Genomic DNA, 16,944 nt, shown 5'->3' on the forward strand with positions numbered 1-16,944 from the left:
CTACTGCACTCTAGCCTGGGCGACAGAGCAAGACTCCATCTCAAAAAAAAAAAATATATATATATTAAAAGGAATATCAAATAGGAAATGGGTATTAGGGATAATCTGCTCAACCTACTTACTTTACAAATGAAGACACTTTTTACGACACTGACAAATTCCCAACCGGAAGTGGAAAAAGTCAAATACTGTGGTTTATCAAAATCATGGTTCATACAGAGTAAGTCTGAAAAACATTGACCGTCATACAATGAGTATGAAATCTTGTGAGGTGAAAATAATCTACATATTGAAGATGCTTTCTGGTTTAAAATTGCTTCCTGCTCTTGATTACGAGAGTTTGGACTTGTCGTTAAACTAATGTCCAAATGGAGTTTCCACCATTGCTAGCTATTTCTTGGTTGAAGTATCTCTGTTAATGTCCTTCATCCTTAATGTGTGAGTCACAATACTCCACCATGAGGATACAAGATCACCTATTTAAAGTATAATGGCAGGCACATAGTAGGAATCCCAAAATTGGAGAAAATGAAAGGGTGGCTGTGGGTGTTGCTATTATTAATACTGTGGACTAAAAATAACTTTCCTACATGCCTCACACCGGGATTGTCAGGAGAATTGAGATAATGTATGTAAAAGTTCTTTGTAAACTGAAAAAGTATAACAAAAGTAGAAGTTATTGTGCTTAGACACAGAGAGATAGTGATGTACCAAAGATTATAATTTTAGTCATCAATTTAACAAGAAAATATTTTTTTTTAAAGAAAAAGAATAAGGCTGTGCACGGTGGCTCACACCTGTAATCCCAGCACTTTGGGAGGCTGATGTGGGCAGATCACCTGAGGTCAGGAGTTTGGGACCAGCCTGGGCCAACATGGCAAAACCCCGTTTCTACTAAAATTACAAAAATTAGCCGGGTCTGGTGGTATGTGCCTGTAATCCTAGTCACTTGGGAGGCTGAGGCATGAGAATCACTTGAACCCGGAGGTGGACGTTGCAGTAAGCCGAGATCACACCACTGCACTCCAGCCGGGGTAACAGAGCGAGACTCTATCTCAAAAAAAAAAAAAAAAAAAAAAAAAGAATAAGTAAGTAACATTTCTTGGATAAGCTATGTTTTAAAAACACAAGTTTTCATTTGCTGCCTGGAAAGTTTGTTCTGGGTTCTGTTTCCTCTAAACTCAGCTTAGAAACTGAACAAACCTTAGTTCATCTGTCCCTTCTTGTATTTCATAATATACAGTAGAAGACAATTGACTTGGCACTTTCTATTTTCTCCCCAGCTGGATCCATGAGTTCATTAGGTGCCCTTTCTATGCCCTCCCACCACCACTGCCTCACATGGTTAGAGCATTAGCAAACTTCGCCTTTACATAACAAAAGTCCCTTCTCTTCAGCCTCCAAGATCATTGACCTTACTGTCTTGAAGCATCAACAGCTCCCCTTTCATTGTCTTCTCCAGGCCTTTCTGGCTTGTATTTTTCATCTCTTCAAAACCCTGGAAGTTTCAATCCACTGTCTGGTCCTAAAGACACACATTCATCCCAGTTATTGATTGCTGATTAAAAGCAAGTTGAACCTTTAGTGGCTGGAAACAGTTTATTCCTATCTCCCAAGGTCCTGCAGGCTGACTGGACTCAGCTGAGTAGTTCTCCCTTGGGGTACCTCACGTAGCTGCAGTCAGAGGGCAGGTGGACTAACGTCCATGAAGGCTCCTTTGCAGGACTGGCAGTTGATTGTAGCAGCCAGCTCTGAGCTCAGCTGATGTTGACAGTATTGGCCACATGTGGTTTTTCCATGTGGTTTGGGGTGCTCACGATCCTGCAGCTGGGTTCCAAGAGGGTGAATCCCAAGAGCCAGCATTCTCAGAGGCAGGAAGCAGAAGCTGTCAAGCGGTTTCAAAACTATGCCCAGCACTGGCAGTCACTTTGGCCATCTTTAACCAGGCAAAGCGGTGACAAGGCTGGCCACATTCCACGAACAAGAGAAATTATCTTCTTCTCTTAATAAGGAGTAGCAAGGTCACTTTGTATAAAACATATGAGTTAAGAGCTACTGCTGCAGTCACTTTTAGAAATGACAATCTGCCATTTATAGATGTTTTTAAAAATTTCTATCAACTCAAAAATAATGAGAAAGAAGGCGAAATAAACTTTGAGAAGTTAGACAAATAAAGTGAGAAGAGATATAGAAAAATCCAAATATATAATACAGACAGTCCCTGACTTACAATAGTTAAATTTAGGATTTTTCAACTTTATGACAGTGTGAAAGTGATACACATTCAGTAGAAATCATGCTTCTAGTACCCATACGACCATTCTGTTTTTCATTTTCAGTACCATTTTCAATAAATTACTTGAGATATTCAACACTTTATTATAAAATAAACTTTGTGTTAGATGATTTTTCCTAACTAGGGGCTATGTAAGTGTTCTGAGCATGTTTAAGGTAGACTAGGTTAAACTATGATGTGCAATAGATTAAGTATATTAAATGCATTTTTAACTTTCCATATTTCCAACTAGTGATGGGTTTATCTGGACGTGACTCCACCGTAAATTGAGAAGCCTCTGTAATCATAATTCCTGAAAGTAGTACTGAACTCACTCATTAAAAGACAAGATTGACAGAATAAAACAAAAATAAACAAATCTATATGATATTCATAAGCAATACCCCTAAAATATAAGAATGAAAAAAAGTTTCAAAGAAAGTTATAGAAAACAATACATGGCAAAACAACATCTGCAAACAGTTGAGTTAGCTATACGAACATGAGAGTCCATCAACTTTGAGACAAAAAATTAGTATGATATGAAGAGGGTCACTACACAATGATGAAAACCTGAATTCACCAGAAAGATATGACAATCGGATTTTGTAAAACTGATAATATGTTTAAAAATTATAACCATGGTAGAAGATACAACAAACTTTATTATTATTGTTATTATTATTATTATTATTATTATTATTATTATTGTTTTGAGATGGAGTCTCACTTTGTTGCTCAGGTTGGAGTGTAGTGGCAAGATCTTGGCTCACTGCAACCTCCACCTCACAAGTTCAAGCAGTTCTCCTGCCTCAGTCTCCTGAGAAGCTGGGACTACAGGCACACACCACCATGCTCGGCTAATTTTTGTATTGTTAGTAGAGACAGGGTTTCACCATGTTGGCCAGGCTGGTCTCGAACTCCTGACCACAGGTGATCCACCCACCTCAGCCTCCCACAGTACTGGGATTACAGGCGTGAGTCACCACGCCTGGCCCACAACTTTAAATTATTGATGTGTCAAGTAATAGCTCAAAAGCAAGCAAAACAAAATGATATTTAAGTATTCATACATATGTGTTAACACTATTCTTTAAAAAGCAAAGAAGTGCTTTTATATGCATTGAAATACAAAGATAAAAAAGTAAAGGTGATAAACACAAATTCAGGGCAGTAGATGCCTCTAGAAGGAAGGGAGGGAAGTGGATAAGGATAGAATACAAATATAGTATTAAGAGTATTGGCAATATTTTAATTCTTACATTGGGTTATAGGATCACAGGACTTTATGCATTTTATTATGTTTTATAATGCATAACTGTTTCATATATGTTTGAGTATATTAAATATTATAAAGTAAAATGTATATAAAAGCAGGCCATGGGCTGTGGCTCATGCCTATAATCCCACACTTTGGGAGGCTGAGATGAGAGGATTGCTTGAGCCCAGAAGTTCAAGAACAGCCTGAGCAATATAGTGAGACCTCATCTCTACAAAACAAAACAAAACAAACAAACAAAAATTTAAAAACTAGCCAGGTAAAACAAAACAAAACAAAACAAAAAACTACCCAGGTGTGGTGGCACATGACTTTAGTCCCAGCTACTCGGGAGGCTGAGGCAGAAGGATTGCTTGAGCTCGGAGGTCAAGGCTGCGGTGAGCCAAGATTGTGCCATTGCACTCCAGCCTGAGAGACAGAGCAAGACTCGGTCTCAAAAAAAAGAAAAGAAAAATGACAAGAAGTCAAGCTTTTTTTTTTTTTTTTTTTTTTTTTTATTTTTTATTTTTTTTTTGAGACGGAGTCTGGGTCTGTTGCCCAGGCTGGAGTGCAGTGGCCGGATCTCAGCTCACTGCAAGCCCCGCCTCCCGGGTTCCCGCCATTCTCCTGCCTCAGCCTCCAGAGTAGCTGGGAGTACAGGCGCCCGCCACCTCGCCCGGCTAATTTTTTTTTTTGTATTTTAGTAGAGAGGGGGTTTCACCGTGTTAGCCAGGATGGTCTCGATCTCCTGACCTCGTGATCCGCCCGTCTCGGCCTCCCAAAGTGCTAGGATTACAGGCTTGAGCCACCGCGCCCGGCCTAAGAAGTCAAGCTTTATAGGGGAAACAAAGGAATGTAAAATGACAAACTATAACTTAATTGAATTAACAGTCGGAGTCCTTTTCCATAATCCATTGCTTTAAAAATTTTTTTCCTCTGTCATTTTTTTTTTCAACCTGATAGGGGTTCTTAAGCTGTGTCTCTGGATGATGTACCTTAGGACATTCATGAGCTCCCTGAAATAACAGGGAAAACTCTGTGTGTGTGAGTGTGTGTGTGTGTGTGTGTGTGTGTGGTAGGGGGGTAACAGGGAAATAATAGCACCCACCTCTCAGTGTTATGATACAGCTGAAAGGAGCTAATATATGTAAAGAATTTGGCACCATTCCTGATACAGAATGTACGTGTTTTATTTCTCTTTTTATTGTAACTTTAATCAAATCTTCAATTCATGCATGACCCAAAAGATTAAGCATCACTCTTAGAAGAAGCAACTCCTTCCCTTGACTCTGTGTATTTGGATCTCATTTATCCATTGTAAATAAGCAAAATGATCATGAGCTCACTTTTTCCACTGCAACATACAGGCATATAAAGAGTTAGATTCTGGAGACAAGTAAGTAAAAAGCTTACACCTTCAAAGCAAAACTAGCTTTAAAATGTTTCCTGTTGAAATATGTCTTACAAACATACATAAAGTGCACAAATCCTAAGTGTACAACTCAGTGAGTTTTCCCAAAGGGTACATGCTCATCTAAGTAATATCCGAATGGAGAAACAACATTACCAGCAACCCCCTTTACATCCCTTTCTGGTCACTACCCCCACCTCTCAAAGTAACCATTATCCATAGGAAAGACTGACTTTTAATAATGAATTAGAGTGTAGGATAAGTGTATGATGACCCCGTTGAAAGTACAAGAGTTTTAGAGCTAGACAGACTTCAGTTCAATCCCAGCTGGTCCCTATTACAAGGAGACAGTAATATCTACTAGCATGGATTCTTGTCAGTGCTGGAAGTCATATGTATAAAGTACCCAGCATGGTACCTTCCTTTGTTGACTTAGTCAGCTCTTTCTTGTTATGATATTACAAGATCTGGGAGGTGGGTGGGGTCCTTGTTAGAGTTAAATGAGATGATAGATGTGAGGCCGCTTTTGAAAGTTGAAATGTGCTATTATACAAGTGTAAAGTGTATGTGAAGAAATACAGTACAGCAGTTGCCATGGGGGGTTAAACTTGTTAGCTATTTTCCTATCATCTCAGTTAAAATAGTGCAGACAGTGCTGGGGACTCTGATTTGTAGCTGTTCCTACCTATTAACCTGGTTAGACCTTGAGTGCTCTGTGTGCTCACACTCCACTGTAAAGAGAAACCTTTTTTTTCTGAGATGGAGCAATTGCCAACATAAGCACTTAATGACATGTGCAAAGGTTCATCCGCGACAGGAGGCATCTAAAGAAATGGACTTTATGAAGAGGAGGTGCCATCTATTACCCAAAGGCAGCTCCTTGGCCTTCAGTCGAGTGGTGGCGTCATGCTGCTTTGAAACTATTTCCACCCTGCAATAGATACAACATAAATCATAAAAACACTGTTTTCAATGAACATAGAAATAAAAGCAGACATTCCATGATGCAACTATATTTATCACACCTGCCAATGTATGCACATTTATACCACTTCCATCCCCAGAGGAGAATGTACAATTATGCATTGAAAAAAATATGGGGTGTGAGGGGGAAAATAACTACAGATAAGTGGAGAAGTAACGTTTGTGGAGCACCTCATATGTTCCAGAGGTTGTGCATTATCTCATTTAATTATCAGAACATCCCTATGGGGTAGGTATTGTTATCTTCATTTTACCAAGAGGAAAGTGAGGCTCGGATAATATTTAACTTGCTAAAGGTGAAACAGCTGGTAACTGGCAAAGGTGGCATACAAATCCAAATCTAATTGGTTAATAGATTAGGAGAAGTATTTAGCCACCAAAATGGCTATACTGGTCTAAGCATAAGCTTTCCAAGAGCAGTACATATTCTTTTGGGGACTTTATTTTCAAATTAACATAGACAACCTAGAGTGCAGTTAGACAAGAGTGATCATAAAGGAACCAGACCTCATGTTTCTGAGCCTGAAAAACTAGAAATGGCTAACCTGAGAAAAATGGAGGCACACGACAGCCTTTTAATATTCGAAACGCTGTCTGTCATTATGGTGTGTGGCTAAGTATGTTCTGTATAGACACAAGGGTGGAACCAAAACAAATTAACTAAAACAAAAAAATAGCTTTCTAAAAGACAAAGTGATCTGAAGATGGAATGGGCTGCCTTGAGAGGTAAGGAAGTTCCCATCACTGGTAATGCCAACAGTAGTTAGAGCACACCTCATTTTGGCTAATAAAATTAGAATTTGAATTTTCTTGTATATCTTATAACAAATTATCTGAACTAAATTCCATAAACTTGATAACAAGTGGACTTTGGGTAATCTTGTAAAGAGGTAGCTAGACCACTGGGTGCAGCAGGACTGAGGGATGGGCAAAGAGGAAGGAAGAAGTAGAAGTTTATAGTCAAGGGTATGCCCTATTAAAAACTTGACTCTTTAGGCCAGGCACGTGGCTCATGCCTGTAATCCCAGCACTTTGGGAGGCCAAGGTGAGCGGGTCACGAGATCAGGAGATCAAGGTCATCCTGGCTAACACGGTGAAACCCCATCTCTACTGAAAAAAAAAAATACAAAAGATTAGCTGGACGTGGTGGCAGGCACCTGTAGTCCCAGTTACTCGGGAGGCTGAGACAGGAGAATGGCGTGAACCCGGGAGACGGAGCTTGCAGTGAGCTGAGATCGCGCCACTGCACTCCAGCCTGGGCGACCGAGCGAGATTCCGTCTCAAAAACAAAATAAACAAACAAAAAATAAAATAAAATAAAATAAACAAAAAACTTGATGTTTTAAAAACAGCTTTAAGATATAATTGACATTTTCTTTTTAAACTACACATATTTGGGCCAGGCCTGGTGAGCCACGACCTGTAATCCCAGCACTTTGGAAGGTTGAGGTGGGAGGATCACTTGAGGCTAGGAGGCCCAGTCCAGCCTGGGCAACATAGGGAGACCTCATCTCTACTAAAAAATGCAAAAAATCAGCCAGGTGTAGTGGTGCGCACCTATAGTCCCAGCTACTCGGGAGGCTGAGGTGGGAGGATCACTTGAGCCCAGAAGATGGAGGATGCAATGAGAGCCGTGAACACACCACTGCACCCCAGCTTGGGCAACAGGGTGAGACCCTGTCTTAAATAAATAAATAAGTAAATAACTATATAAATAAACTACATGTATTTAAGATGTGCAATCTGGTAAGTTTGACCTTTGTTCTGGAAACTATGCCACAATCAAGATAATGAACATATAATGTGGAATCTAGAAAAGTTGAACAGTAAAATGGCGGTTACTAGAGGCTGGAGAGTGGGGGGAATTGGGGAGATGTTGGTCAAAGAGCACAAAATTTCAGTTAGACAGGAGGAATAAGTTCAAGAGATCTATTCAACATCGTGGTGAATATAGTTAATAATGATATATTGTATACTTGAAAATTGCTGAGAGAGTAGATTTTAAGTGTTTTCACCAAAACAAAAGGTAAATATGTGAGGTAATTCACACATTAATTAACTTGCATAGCCATTCCACAATGTGTGTGTGTATATATATATACACACATGCACATCATGTTGTACACTGTAGATACATACAATATACAATTTTTATTTGTCAATTAATTAAATTTGAAAATACAAACTTAAAAATACTGTAAAACATGTTGTATAGATTAATCTTGAATATGACTGATTTATTTTCTTCAAGTCAGACATTTTAAAAGGCCAAAATTATGAAACATTAAACAGAAAAATATTACCCTCACTTCCTTGCTAGGTATGTCCTTGGTGATGTAGCGCTGGGCTCACAAAAGAGCACTTGCAACACCATTGTTAATAAATTCAGGAAAAGATGCCGTCTGGCATCCTCTTTTTAAAATCTTTTCTCACTGATGAGTATATATGCGAAGTTATAGCTGGTCTTCACTTGAAATGGTACTTCATAGGCACGTTCCTTAACTTTACTTATGATAACTAAATTGATGGAGTACTATACTTTATGAATAGAGCCCAGAGTTTTGCTCTTTGATAAGCTGTGTCAAGACAAGATCATTTTTTATCTCCCTAGAGTTCCCTTGGCTGTTTTCAAGTTCCACAGACTGGTAGACTATGTGAATTAAAAAGAATTTTTGTCATCTAGAAAGCCAGCTGAGGGGCACTGATCAGCCCAGTAATGTTTTCAGTGCCTCCTCACAGATAGAACCAACTTCTCTTGGTTAAAAGGCAGATGGGTCTGTGTCCACTCAGGAGAGGATCCTAGTACTATACTTGTAACCTTTAGTCAAGTTAATGAAAAGCTTGGCATATGGAGGGATAATCTTTGGCATATGTCTGCAATATCCCCTGAACTTTAAAAGTTTAAAATAATTTTATTAAGATATATCTTGGAGTCCATCATTTTGGTTCAGTTTTTCCGGTTACTACATGATCTTTCAAAATAGTTTCAAATCTCTTATTTCAGGAAAAATAATTTGTAAGTATAATTTAAGCATTATAATTCCTTCCTTCCTTCCTTCCTTCCTTCCTTCCTTCCTTCCTTCCTTCTTTCCCTCCCTCCCTCCCTCCCTTCCATCTTTTTCTTTGCATTTTTAGCCACTGGAAGGAGTTGGGGCCCTGGTAATGCCCTGAGGCATCCTGTTCAATTGATCTTAACGAGCGTCTTCCCATTCTCTTCATCCATGGGTATCTGATGGTATCCATTCTTTACATCCAATTTTTAATACTATTGATTTCCTTCATAAACTACCAAGGTAGCCTACATTTTTTTAAAAAAAGTAAAATATAATGAAAATATCCATCACCCAAAAAAGTTTCCTTATGACCTTTTGTCACTCCTCCCTCTCATACCTCCCACTCTGCTCCCCAAACCTCACCCCACAACGATATACAACTAGATACAAGTCATTTGTCAGATAAATATTTTGGAAGTATCTTCCAACAGGCTAAGGCTTGCCTTTTAATTCTCTTAATAGTATCTTTTGAAAAGCAAAAGTTTTTAATTTTGATCCAGTCTAGTTGATTGATGTTCTTTTCATTTATAGCTTATGCTTTTGTGTATCATATTTAAAAATCTTTGCCAAGCCCAAGGTCACTACATTTTTCATCCATGTTTTCTTCTAGAAGTATTATGATTCAGGCTTTTATATTAAAGTCTGTGATCCATGTAATTCATGAAGTTTTGTATATGGTGAGGGAAGGGTTGAAGCTTTTTTTTTTCCTTTTTTTGCATATGGTTATCCAATTGCCCCAGCACCATTTGTTAAAAAGGCTATTCCTCCTGGGGGCGGTGACTCACACCTGTAATCCCAGCACTTTGGGAGGCCAAGGTGGGCGGGTCGCCTGAGGTCAGGAGTTTGAGACCAGCCTGGCCAACATGGCAAAACGCCATCTCTACTAAAAATACAAAAATTAGCTGGGCATGGTAGTGGATGCCTGTAATCCCAGCTACTGAGAAGGCTGAGGCAGGAGAATCACTTGAACCCAGGAGGTAGAGGTTTCGGTGAGCTGAGATCATGCCACTGCACTCCAGCCTGGGCAACAGAGAGAGACTCTGTCTAAAAAAAACAACTATTTTTTCCTCACTGAATTGCCTTGGAACTTCTACCAAGTCGATGGGTCATATATGTGTGCATCAATTTTTGGACTCTCTTCTGTTTTACTGACCTATTTGTCTATCCTCATGTAGATTAACTTTTTTCAATCATTTCAAATGTATTACAACTTCTTTAAGGCCGATCTTATGGACTATCATGGTAAACATATGATGTGCACTTTAAAAAAAAGAATGTGCACACCCATTGTTGGGTGGAGTTTTGAAAATGTAAGTTGAATCAAGGTGGTTGATAGTGTGATTCAGGTCTTCTAGGTTCCTGTTAATTACTTGTCTCGTTGTTCTATCAATTTCTAAATAGAAAATGTAAAAATATTCAACTCTGAAACTGCTTCACTCTCCAATTTTGTCCATTTTTCTTTGCATATGGTGAAGGTCTGTTATTAGGTGCATACAAATCTATTATATCCAATTGCCCCAGCACCATACTTTTTGTTTTGAAATATCCCCAGAGAAAAAAATGTGTATGTGTATTTCAATTTCATAATGTCAAAAGAGTGAATTTAGCAACAAGACATTACAATAATAGATTATGTATATGTGTGTTCATCCATCCCGACAATCTTAACCTTTCAATTAAAGTGTTTAGTCCCGTAACATTTAATACAATTACGGGTATGGTTGTTTGAGCCCACCATTTTATTGTTTTCTATTTGTCTCCTCTGTTTTTCATTTCTGTTCCTCCTTTCCTGCCTCTTCTCAATTTTGCATTATGCGAGGCTGGGCACAGTGGCTCATATTTGTAATTCCATCACTTTGGGAGGCCAAGGCAGGCATATCACTTGAGGTCAGGAGTTCGAGACCAGCCTGGCCAACATGGCAAAACCTAGTCTTTACTAAAAATACAAAAATTAGATGGACATGGTGGTGTGCACCTGTAATCCCAGTTACTCAGGAAGCTGAGGCATGAGAATTATCTGATCCCAGGAGACAAAGGTTGCAGTGAGCTGAGATCACACCAGTGTACTCCAGCCTGGATGACAGAGTGAGACTCTGTCTCAAAAAAATACATATATATATAAAATATATATATTATATATTATGTACTATAATACAACCTTGCCACTGTAGACCCATATCCCATCTCTAATCATTATGCTATCATGCTTATTATAGCTATGTACATTATAAACCCTACAAGATACAGTTGTTATTCTTAGTATAAAGTTGTATGTATTAAAAAGAAATTAGGAAAAAAATTTAAAAGCCTTTTGCATTGATCCATATATCCACCATTTGACACCCTCCATTGTTTTATAAGGATCTAAATCTCCATTTGCATTATTTCCTTTCAGTCTGAAAAGCTTTTTTCTTTTAGTGCAGGTCTTTGGACAAATTTTTTGTTTTCTTTCATTTGAAAATTGTATTTCATCTTCAGTCTTAAAGAAAATTTTCATTGGTTATAGAATTCTGGGTTAAGCAACTTCCCCAACCTCACCTCTACCCCCAAGCCCCCACATACAAAGCACTTTAAATATGTTGTGCCAGTCTATTTTGTGCTCCATAGTTTCTGGTGAGAGGTCAAACGCTGTTCTCCAATATATAAAATAAATATTGTTTTTATCTTGCTGTTTTCAAGATTTACTATTTATCTCTGGCTTTCCACAGTCTGACTACGAGATCTGTCTTGGCATGAATTTCTTAATGTTTATTCTGGTTTGTGTTTATTGAACATCTTTTATCTGTAAATTTCTAACTTTCGTCAAATTTGAGAAATTTTCAGCCACTGTTTCTTCAAATTTTTTTTCCAACATATGCTCTTTCCTCTCACTTTATGGGATCCCAGTTATGTTACACCATTTGATACTACCTAAAGGTTCCAGAAGCTCTGTTCTTTAATTTTTTTTCTGTGTTCTTCATCTTGGATAATCTCTACTGATTTATTTTCAAGTTCATTTGCTCGTTCCTTTGTCATCTCCACTTAGCTAAGTCCATCCAGTGAATTTTTGCCTCAGAGATTTTATTTTTCAGTTCTAGATTTTTCTTTTTTTTCACCTCTGGGAGCACAGAACATAGGTTTTTCAGTTAACTCTTTAATATGTGTATTTCTCTGCTGAGATTTCTTTTTTATTCCCATTGTTTAGCATATTTCACTTTACTATGTTGAGTACAGTTACATTATCTGTTTAAAAATCCTTGTCTGTCAGCCCGGGCAATATGGCAAAACCCCATCTCTACTAAAAATACAAAAACTTAGTTGGGCATGGTAGTGCGACCATGTAGTCCCAGATACTCTGGAGGCTGAGGTGGGAAGTTGAGGCTTCAGTGAGCCATGATTATGCCACTGCACCCCAGTCTGGGTGACAGAGTGAGATCCTGTCTCACAAAAATAAAATAAAATAATTTTAAAAACCAAAAAATAAAAACCTGATCTGTTAATTCCAGTACCTTGTTCATCTCAGGGTCTATTTCAGTTGGTTTTCTTTTCTCTTAAGAATGTATTCCCTTTTGGCTGGGCATGGTGGTTAACGCCTATAATCCTAGCACTTTGGGAGGCCAAGGCGGGTGGATTGCCTGAGCTCAGGAGTTCGAGATCGGCCTGGGCAACATGGTGAAACCCCATCTGTACTAAAATCATAAAAATTAGCTGGGCGTGGCATCAGGCACCTGAAATCTTAGCTACTTGGAAGGCTGAGGCAGGAGAACCGTTAGAACGTGGGAGGTGGAGGTTGCAGTGAGCTGAGATCATGCCATTGCACTCCAGTCTGGGCGATAGAGCAAGACTCTGTCTCCAAAATATAATAATAATGATGTGCTCCATTTTCTTTTATTTTGTATGGTAATTTTGGATTTGTTCTAGACATTACTAATGCTCATTTGTTAAAGTTATTTTTTATGACAGAGGTTTTGCTTTAGCAGGAATTATCTATGTTGGACTTGAATGGAAACTTTGTTTCTTCGGTGACAGTTCGTCTTAATTTGCATCTTTACTCTCTGAGCTGCTTTGAATCTATTTTGTGCATGTGTGGTTCAGAGATCAGTCAGAATGTGGTTAGATAAAATTTAAACATCTCCTTTCAGGAGTCCCCCACTCTCTTCAGCAGCCATAGTTACCCTGGTCACTAGTATTTCTTCTTATTCACACATTATGCTAATTGCAGTAGGCCAAGAAAATTTACTTCATTTAGCTCCTGTCCTCCCTTCTTCCCTGTTTGTACTCCTCAGCAGAATCTTCTCACTCTTCAGAGCTTTGAGAAGTTGCTTTTTGTATTACATTCCAATTTTATAGTTGTTTACTATAAGGAAGTCATTGAATAGGTCTTACTCTGTTATATGCAAATGTCAGAAGTCTTTCCAGTCATTTTTTAATGCACACATTTACTTTCTTTCCTTTTCTTTTCTTTTTTGAGACAAGGTCTCCCTCTGTTGCCCAGGCTGGAGTGCAGTGGCACAATCTTGGTTCACTGCAACCTCCACCTCCTGGTTCCAGATGATTCTCCTGCCTCAGCCTCCCTAATAGCTGGGATTACAGGTGCACACTACCACACCCAGCTAATTTTTGTATTTTTAGTAGGCTGGTCTCAAACACCTGACCTCAAGTGATCCACCCGCCTCGGCCTCCCAAAGTGCTGGGATTACAGGTAGGGGCCACTGCACCTGGCCTTACTTTTTTTCTTTAACAAAAATGGAATCTCACCCAATTTTTTTTCATTGAATGTATCATGAATAGTTACTACTTTATTAAATATTCCTCTATAAAATAATTAATGGTGATATAATATTCTATTCAATATGGTTTATCTATTCCCCTATCACTGATCATTTGGTATGCTTTCATTTTTGCTGTTTTTAAGAAACATTACAGTGAACACCCTTGTACATACATCTTCATGCATATCCCTGGTTATCTCAGGGGAGATAAATTCTTACAAATGGAAATCGCTAGGACAAAAGGCATACATATTTTCAAGACTTAATACATTGTCATTGTCTTCTAAAGAGATTATACCAATTTGCACTCAGTATGTGAGTAAACACTAAATATATTTTCATGTGTTTTGTCTTTTAAGAATTACTTGCTTATGCCCTTTATGCATTTCATTTTGAAGAAGCACTAATTGTTTCAAATACTCTCTCTCTATTCTATAAAAGTATAACTTTCTTAGGATTTGCTCTCTAGAATGACAGAGAATGAACTGCATGACAGTCTTTATGATACCTGAAGACAGTTAATGAATACCTCTCCAGTAAATTAATACCAACCACTTTTCTCTGGTTTGGTTTCAAAATCCCCAGTGCAAGCCAACGTGGTTTCAAGAATAGCCTCGTTATTCTAGCCACCCACTTCCCTTTACAATTGTATTCTAGAGCAGGGATAGGCTTTTTTTTTTTTTTTTTTGATATGGCTCTTAAGCTAAGAATTGTTTTTATATTTTAAAAATCAAAAGAATATTTCATGAAATATAAAATTCAAATTTCAGCCGGGCACAGTGTGTCATGCCTGTAATCCCAACACTTGGGAGGCCAAGGTGGGCGAATCGCTTGAGGTCGGGACTCTGAGACCAGCCTGGACAAGGTGAAACCCCATCTCTACTAAAAAAAAAAAAAAAATTAGCCAGGAGTGGTGGTGCACACCTGTAGTCCCAGCTATTCAGGAGGCTGAGGTGGGAAGATTGCTTGAACTCAGGAAGCAAAGGTTGCAGTGAGCCAATAAGATCATGCCACTGCACTCCAGCCTGGGTGACAGAATGAGACTCTGTCTCATTAAAAATAATAATAATAAAAATAAATAAAAATCAAATGTTATTATCCATCCATAAAGTTTTATTGGAACACAGCTACACTCATTTGCTTATGTATCCTCTGGCCTCTTCTGTTTTATATTACTACAGCAGAGTTGAGTAGTTGGGACAGAGACTGTATTGCCCACAAAGCCTAACACTTACTATCTGGCCCTACTTAGAAAATGGTTGCTAACCCCTAGTCTAAAGCAGTGGTTCTTAAAATGTGGTCCTTGGATCAGCAGCATCAGTACCACCTGGGAACTTCTCAGAAATGCAGATTCTCAGACCTCATCCAGACCTGCTGAATCAGAAACAGTTACCTCACACTTAACAATTCAAATAAACATTAACAAATATAGTATAATCTTTCTAAGCAAAATATATAGGTTTTCTCCATTTTAATTCTATAAACAGCATTTCTTTTTTCTTTTCTTTTTTTTTCAGAGTCCGCTCTGTCACCCAGGCTGGAGTATAGTGGTGTGATCTCTGCTCACTGCAACCTCCACCTCCCGGGTTCAAGTGATTCTTCTACCTCAGCTTCCCGAGTAGCTGGGATTACGGGCACGTGCCACCACACCGGCTAAATTTTGTATTTTCAGTAGAGACAGGGTTTCATCATATTGTCTAGGTTGGTCTTAAACTCCTGACCTCAAGTGATCCGCCCACCTCCTTCTGTCTCCCAAAGTGCTGGGATTATAGGTGTGATCCACCATGCCAGGCCAGTATTTCTTTTTTTTTGTTTTCTTTTGAGATGCAGTCTCACTCTGTTGTCCAGGTTGGAGTGCAGTGGCGCGATCTCAGCTCATTGCAACTCCTCCTCCTGGGTTCCAGCAATTCTCCTGCCTCAGCCTCCCAAGTACCTGGGACTACAGGCGTATGCTGCCATGCTTGGCTAATTTTTTGTATTTTAGTAAAGACGGGGCTTCACCGTGTTGCTCAGGCTGGTCTCGAACTCCTAAGCTCAGGCAATCCACCCGCCTCAGCCTCCCAAAGTGCTAGGATTATAGGCTGAGCCACTGCGCCTGGACCAGTATTTCTTTATCATAGGTTTTCTATATAAATTTGTGGGGCCCAGTAATCTGTGTGTTAATAAACTCTCTACTCTGTTTGAGACCCATTGGTCTACACTAGTGCTGTCCAACAGAAATAAGCAAGCCACATATGTTAATTTTAAACTTTTCCAGTAGCTACATTTAAAAAGATAAAAAGATGAAATTAATTTTGATATTTAACTAAATATACACAAAAATTTCAACTTGTAATCTACATAAAAAGAGATATTTTACTTTTTGATATGAAGTCTTTAAAATCCAACATGCATTTCATACTTACAGCACATCTCAATTCAGACTAGCTCCCTTTCCAATACTCAATAGCCATATGTAGCCAGCAGCTACTCTATTAGACAGATACCACATAATGCAATTATATTTGCTACTTGAGATGGTAGCACTGTTTACTTTACATTTAGTTAATTCTATTATTGGAATCATTCCAATTTGAATTACTTAAAATTCTAATAATTTGGCTGGGTGTGGTGGCTCATGCCTGTAATCCCAGCACTTTGGGAGGCCAAGGCGGGTGGATCACTTGAGGTCAGAAGTTCGAGACCAGCCTGGCCAATGTGGTGAAACCCCATCTCTACTAAAAATACAAAAATTAGCAGGGCGTGATGGCATGTGCCTGTAACCCCAGCTACTTGGGAGGCTAAGGCAGGAGAATCACTTGAACCTGGGAGGTGGAGGTTGCAGTGAGCTGAGGTCGTGCCACTGAATTCCAGCCTGGGTGGCAAGTGAGACTCCATCCAAAAAAAAAAATTCTAATGATTTTAAAATGATACCTTTTTCAATTAATACATTAGATAAAAGGATGGCTCTAGTGTTCTGTAGCACAATAGGGTGACTATAGTGAATAATAATTTATCATATATTTCAAAGTAACTAAAAGGGTGGAATTGGAAGGTTCCTAATGCAAAGAAATGATAAATACATGAGGTAATGGATACCCCAGTTACCCTGGTTTGATCATTACGCATTGTATGCTTGTATCAAAATATCACATGGACCCCGTAAATATGTACAATCATTATGTATCCATGATATTAAAAAAACAAACAAACAAAACAAAGACATACATGGT

The sequence above is a fragment of the Papio anubis genome, chromosome 3 (assembly GCF_008728515.1).
Source record: "Papio anubis isolate 15944 chromosome 3, Panubis1.0, whole genome shotgun sequence".
Classification (NCBI taxonomy): Eukaryota; Metazoa; Chordata; class Mammalia; order Primates; family Cercopithecidae; genus Papio; species Papio anubis.